Source organism: Tinamus guttatus, unplaced genomic scaffold (genome assembly GCF_059628265.1).
Source record: "Tinamus guttatus ecotype Peru unplaced genomic scaffold, ASM5962826v1 Tinamus_guttatus_pri_ptg000048l, whole genome shotgun sequence".
Taxonomy (NCBI): domain Eukaryota; kingdom Metazoa; phylum Chordata; class Aves; order Tinamiformes; family Tinamidae; genus Tinamus; species Tinamus guttatus.
This window is the reverse complement of record NW_028288582.1, coordinates 14,229,702-14,236,568: the sequence shown is the minus strand read 5'-3', so window position 1 is coordinate 14,236,568 and position 6,867 is coordinate 14,229,702.

The window sequence follows — 6,867 nt, the reverse complement described above, 5'->3', positions numbered from 1 at the left end:
GGGGATCAGTGATTTTAAGCCTAAAGAACTGCACTAAAATCCTCGCCCGCGCTGACCCAGCGGGAGCGGGAGCGCAGGGCCCGTGCGTGGGCGGGAGCGGGGCTGAACCGTCCGGGCTGGTCCAGAGGGGCCCGACTGCAGCGCACGGGGGTTTCTCATAGAGCTTCCCCTGCCTGAGCTGCCTCGCTCAGGATGAAGCTGCTGGCCCTTCTCAGGGTAAGAGGAGATGATAATTCACAATCCCGAGGGGAGCACAAACCTACCACTGCTCCTTGCTGAACTGCAGCAGCTCTGATGCTTTATTCCCTTGGGTACCTACTCAGCGTAAGGCGAGAGCTGCTGGTTCTTCTCTAAATAATAGAAGAAGAGAGAAAAACAAGCCGCAAAGCCCAAAAGATATGTATTTTTAACAGATGTTATTTAGATTGTGACATTGTTTTAAAGGATCGGTGTGGTCTTGAGTGTATTCTTATGTGAATTTTTACATTAAAAAAAAATTCTTCACAAGTTAGTAACACAGATTTTTCCATTAGTGTCATATGCTGTATACCCATGAATGAACAGAAAAGCATAAACAAAGCTCAGAATTACCATGTGCTGCTTTAGGAAAAAAAAAAAAAACTACATCAAGCTTAAAAAAAATCCACACAATGATAAGTAGTAGCAAGTAAAGGAAATACAGACAGGCAATATGGAAGATATTACCTGACAGCACCAACATGTCACAGAAATACAGAAAACCAACTTTTTCATGCAGTTTGTGCCAATGTTCATGCTTGGAGTTTCTTTAGAAAACGTGTTTATTAATGAATTCCAAAAAAATACAGTATAGAGCATGTCCTGGGTATGATTAGTGTCTGGGGAAAAAAAAATCACAAAATTACAGTAGTACCATTTACAGCTCTGTAGTTGAGTGATACATTTTACAGGTTCAGGTTTTAAGTAATATCCTTCAAGAAGGTATTTTTAACTGCTCTGCTTCTTGTGAAGAATAAATATCCTATTTCTACGTGCTTGGCATGGAAAGCAAGCTCCCCCCGCCCAGTATTTGCAAGTAAATATGTTACCCTACGTCTCATTCCCAGCACTGCAGTGTTTTCATATTGGCAATTTTTTTTGCAATTCTGCAAGAACTGCAAGTCACTCACTGTGGTTATGGGTAACTGACCCTCATACCACTGCATTTGAAGAATTATTTGGGGTGCTGGGTGGGAGAGTTGGATTAAGAGCTCCTGTGGGAGGAAAAAGCTGGAAATAATGGCAAAAACTAATAAATTGTCCACTCTTGGAGGAAAGGAGAGGAAACATTTAACTCAACTGGTTTATGATCCTAAGGAGGACAAGCTAAGATCCCTCAGCAACGCCCTCGCAGAAGTGACCAACACAACGCTGATTTCCATAGCTGTATTTTCCTTTGGGCCTCCGCCCCGAGCCACGGGGACCCGCTGCACATGGCACGGGCTTTATGAAAGAGTCAGTTACACAGAAGCACCAGGACGACACAGTTTGCCCCGTGGCAGAATCTCTCCATCACGACAAGGGGTAAAGCACAACAGCACTCACTGTTGCTGTACAGCAAGAACCCTGTGCTGTGAACGCCCCCTGCCCCGTGTCCGCTCCACGGCAGCGGGTACTGTAACCGCTAGCGCCTGGCAGCAGAGGGGAGCGGTGCCGGGGCGGCGCTCGTTCAGCACGGGGAGGAGCGCGTTAGCGCCAACGCAGCTTCAACCACCAGCAAGACTTGGCTGAACGCATGGTAAAAAACACTCTTAAACTTTAAGGGGCCAAGGTTGCGTTCCCGTAAGCAAGGGGCAACGGCGGGCTGCAGGTTCTTGAGGTTATCCCACAACAAGTAATAGAAATTGGGAAAACTCCTGTTTTTGGATATTGGAAGAGAAATCCAGACACACTGGGCTAAAGGAACCTGGTGGCATCTGTGGCCCAGGTGCTTCCTATTTATTTCTGCACAGATTCTAACTATGTTTCCTACCAAGAGTTGCTCCATAATAAAGTCAAGCCTGGTTGCCTAGCTGGAAACTGGAATGAGTTCAGATTTGCTTATCTCAATTTTTCCTTACTTTATAATTGTTTCTTATGGGATAATCAAGAACTTGCATGATTTTTTTTTTTTAAACTGATAGGCCTGTTCCATAGGCCTACATTCATCTCATCTGACTTCTTATACCTCTATTTGGAGGCCTCAGACAGGGCAGCGCTCGAGGGAGGTTCAGCCTGTGGACACGTCTGTGTCCATGAGCTGAGCGACCTCCCACAAATGGAGCAAACGCATTTGGGGCAGTCTGGGGCTGAAACAAGAATCTGCGAGGAAAGATTCAATAGAAAGGAAATAAAAGAGCCAGTAATTGAGAGATGTTGGTTGCAGAAAGTATAATATTTCTTTGGCTTAGTATCTTTTTGTTTTTAAAAAACATTTAAGCACAGTTGCACAGGAAACTGAAATAGAGATAATACCAGAAGAACCAATTAACATTATCACGTTTGGTTAATATGGGGAAGACAAAGCATTTTAAAATGAACACATTCTAAACTCTTTCCCCCGAGTACGCTCTACTCTGTAGCACTTTTATGTTTATACGATTTTCATCACTCCCCCCATACGCACAATACCCGCAGTTATTAATCTGTTTTACCTGCTGCACTCCAGCGCTAAGTAGTTGTCCCACAGTTTAGCAGGGGGGCAGCTGCATCTTCCCCCCAAAGCAAAGGGAGAAGCTTCCCATGGTTTTCCCTCTGGCACCCGCAGCCCAACCCGGGCCGTCAGCTCCCTGCGCGCACAACCCGTCCCGCTCGGCCTCGCGCTCCAGCTCCACCACCGACCGGCTCAGCCAAACAGGGCGTTTTCCACGCGCCCCTATCGTGTGCGACGCCCCCATGTGCCTCCCATCTCAGTCCTGCCTTTATCTCGTCCAGACCTGCCCCGCAGTTTCCTTCCTTTCTCCTTTTGTTTCTCTAAATTTACATTTACTGGTTCCATGTTGCTGTTTCCTCCATCAGATCTTCCACAATTTAAAAAGACTGATGACAAGAAACGATGACAAGTGCCTGCTGTCACCATACTCAGACCTTACAAATGCTTTTCCATTTCAAAGGGATAAAATAACATGCATTCCTTCTCATTCTTAATGAGAAAAAAAGTGATTTGGATGGATTACTGGCCTAATTAATTGAGTTAACAGAAGACAGATCAAGATGACTGGTATTCTGTACCTGTATCTACCTGGAATAGGCTCAGTGAGTGGATACCTGTTTCATCATCAGATAGACCAGGAACCTGCCACACCTTCCCCCTCCGTAATTTAGTCACTGAAGAATGATTTTGGCAAGGAGATCAATTGTGGCATTTATGCATACTATACATCTAAAGCAATTTCTTTTCTGAAATAAGATGTACTGATTTTAAATTTGAAAATAAGGTTGATTCCAGATCAGAAGCTGGAGGGAACCAAAGAAAAGGGCTTGGTCTGACCATACCACAGTGACTGGTATGAAAATGGATAGTAGGCTTTGGCAAGCTCATATTTGTACCCACAAGTAAAATCCAGGGCTGCCATGGGCTTTAGGAAAATGGAGCGGATTGCAAGGAAGCCTAAGGAAGCCAGGAGAGCAGAAGGGCATGTAACTGCAGTGCAAGTATTGCTGCTAAGATGAAAATCATGACTGGTGTGACAATTTATTTTGTGACTTGCAATCTTGCTTCCTTTTTTTTTTTTTTTTTTTTTTTTTTTTTTAGGGAGACTGCAGGATGATCCACTTTCTCCAAAATATTGAGAAAAAAAAAAAAAAAAGACATTTGCTAAGAGTGATAACAAATAGGAAAAACAAGAGATTAAGGCTTGTCACATCTGTGACACTGATAACGAAACAGGCAAACACATCATCTTGCCTCTGAGAGTATTGGAGCTCAAGCTCCTTAGTTCTTCATGCTTCTGCAACTAAGTGCTGTGAGTTCCTCTAGGCGGAGGCCAACAGTGCAACCCCCGTGCAGGGAGCAGCGCTGGGAGGCAGGAATCTGGCAGCAGGTTTGGAGCGGCCCCGCAGAAACCCCGGCCCTCTTTAAGGGCAGGACAAGCTTGGCAACCTTTGGAGTCAAATAGGGCTTTAGGCAGCAGCTGAGAAAAGAGGGTCATAGTTTCCAACTAAGCCACTCCTGAACAGCCGCACAGTCCTGCGCTAGGCCCTGGTTTCCCTCACCCTGATCTAGCTTCCAGATCCAGGAGATACTTGTCCAAGAGGCATCTGTTCCTCTATGTCTGCTGATAGTACAAGTTCAAGTCTGCATTAACTAGATTCCTTTAAGTTTCTGAGCTGCTCTGAAATGAAAATTCTGCTAAAATTGAAACCCTGATATTGAGCAATATCAGAAGTTGACCCGGCTGCCTGCTTTCCTTGAACTAAGCATCCAAGTAGTCTTAGTTTACTGAAAAGCTTTCTTGCAGCTTTAATTTTATACTGTCTCTTGCCTTCTCTGTCACAGTCCAAAGGTGATATAGGATGACTTGTCTCTTTAAGAATGAGAAATTTAAGATTTCAAGTCTAAATGATTCAATACATTTGGCTATTTAGTCATTTCTATTCTAATCTAAACTGTTTTCATCAGCTTCTGTACTATGGTAATTTTCAATTCTAGATGCATTTACTTTTCATTTCTGTATGTTCATGAGAGCTGGATTTTCCTTCTCTCCATCTTTTTTTTTTCCTAAGTTTATTTAAACAGCTTTCAAGTGCATACTTGTTTTCAAGTAAAATGGCATTTTGCTTTAATCAATCCTCCAGTTATTTCTGTTATTGCCAAAAAAAAGATACTGCTGATCTCAAAGATTTGTATTTGCTGCCAATGAGAAAAGGGAGTTAGAAAAATAATTAAGCTAGAAAATCAAACTGCCCAGCACAAGCGAGGGAATTCTGCAGAGAACTTTTCCTGCCTTCCTTGTTTTAGGGCTGCAAAAGCTCCAGTTTCGGATAAAGCCTTCGGGCCTACATTGCTTCCCTGCAGTGCTCCCACAGGAAAGTCTGTCCCTTCACCTCCTAGCTTCTTCCCTGGCTTATTGGGGTCAGTCATCCTGTGCCTCTCTTTTTCCCTTGGAGAAAGCAATTACAACCTTGGAGCACGTGTCCCCTGAAATGGCCTCCTGCTTTAGCCACCTGCCGCCCAGGCTGGCAACAACCACAGGAAACCCAGCAGGACTCGGCGCGAAGGGCCCAGCTGGGAGCACCGTGGGCGCAGAGCCCCGCGCGGGCGCAGAGCTGCCTCCCTTGGCCGCGGCTGCGCCTCAACGCGCGCCCTGTCACGCGGCGGCGCCAACAGCCCTGGCGGGAGCGCGGCCCACATGGCGTGAGGCGGCGCAGCCCACATGGCGCGAGGCCTACCAAAGAGCTGGCCCCCAGCCAGGAGGGGCAGAGAAGGAACTGGGATGTGGCAGTCGGGGAGACAGGCTGGGTGAGGTGTTAACAGCCACCCAGCTCCAGCTGGTGGAAGCCAACCCTAAGTTGGAGGCAGGACAAATCTTCAAGTCAAGAAATCCTGCAGAGATGCATTTACCAAGGGGCAGAAGCACAGCTCTAAAACAGCGCACTGCAATTGATTTTGCTCTGCTCATAGATACGATTTAAATGCCCAATACTAAATTTTAATGTAACACCACCAGGCAATGAGGTTATGAAACAGACCGAGCCTAAGCTCAATTCTCAGCTGCAGTTTCCCTCAAGCCAAGCATGTTCCCAGTCACATCTCCCTGGACAGTCATGACCAAATCCACTGATTTTTTTGTGCCTGTAGAATAGCAGCTGCATGACTGGCAAGACTGGCTAAGCATCATCATGCTGGGAAAGTTGCTAACAGTTTAGTTAATTTTCTTCCTTAAAATAAATATTTGTTCTAGTTTGGTATATAAAATACATTATCTAAAACTATTGGGTTACTAGCTTTGCATAGTGCACAACAGGAGTTTTGGGCGAAGGACAGCACAGATACCTGCCTTATTATCTTTTTTCCTCATATACAGAAGCCCACCCATTCCTTCTCTCGCCACCATCCACACAAGATGCTTACAAGAAGACAGGAGATTTATTTAATTTTTGCTTTTATCTGGCATAAGCAAATAATATCAAGCCTGCTGACGGACCTAAACAAACACCATCCTTAAAGCAATGCCGACTGACAAGGACTGCTTTAGGTTCACAGCAAACTGCCACTAGTGGTGATGACAATTGGAGAAATTATTACTTTTGTTCTCTTCTATGTCGCATGAGAAATAACCGCACTGACTGAAAACAGCTTTAGTCTGCAATGCATCATGACAACACGACTTAGACAGCTGATGAAATCCTCTCTTGTACCCAGAATGTAACTTGGTGCAGGTTTTTATCATCACAGAAACGTTTTTTTCATCCTACAGTCTCTGTTACGTTGCAGCACAGAATAAATGCACTTATGCTAGAGGTGACAGTAGGTCTATTTAAAGAAGCATCAGAAGAGAAATCTGAGTAAAGATCTCACCTCGCTAGTCCCAACTCTGTTAAAAAGACTGAATGTACAAAATATAACATTTGGAAATTTTATATTATCTCTCAATCTCCTCTATGATGCTGAGAAAATAAATTCAATCCATATTGCTATGAAATTCTATTTTTGCAACTGGTGACACCCTAAGCTTTATCAGTTATAAAGACTAAAATCTCACTCTAATTCACATTTTCAGCATAGAGGCTAGCAGCCCACTCAAGCAACACAGCAATAATCCTCCTTCCACTGAGAAGACTTTTATTCAAAGGCAAAAATTGGAGTTAGACTTCTAGGTTGTGGGCAAGGCACTCGCAAAGTGAGCAAATTATTTTTGCTCACAGAAC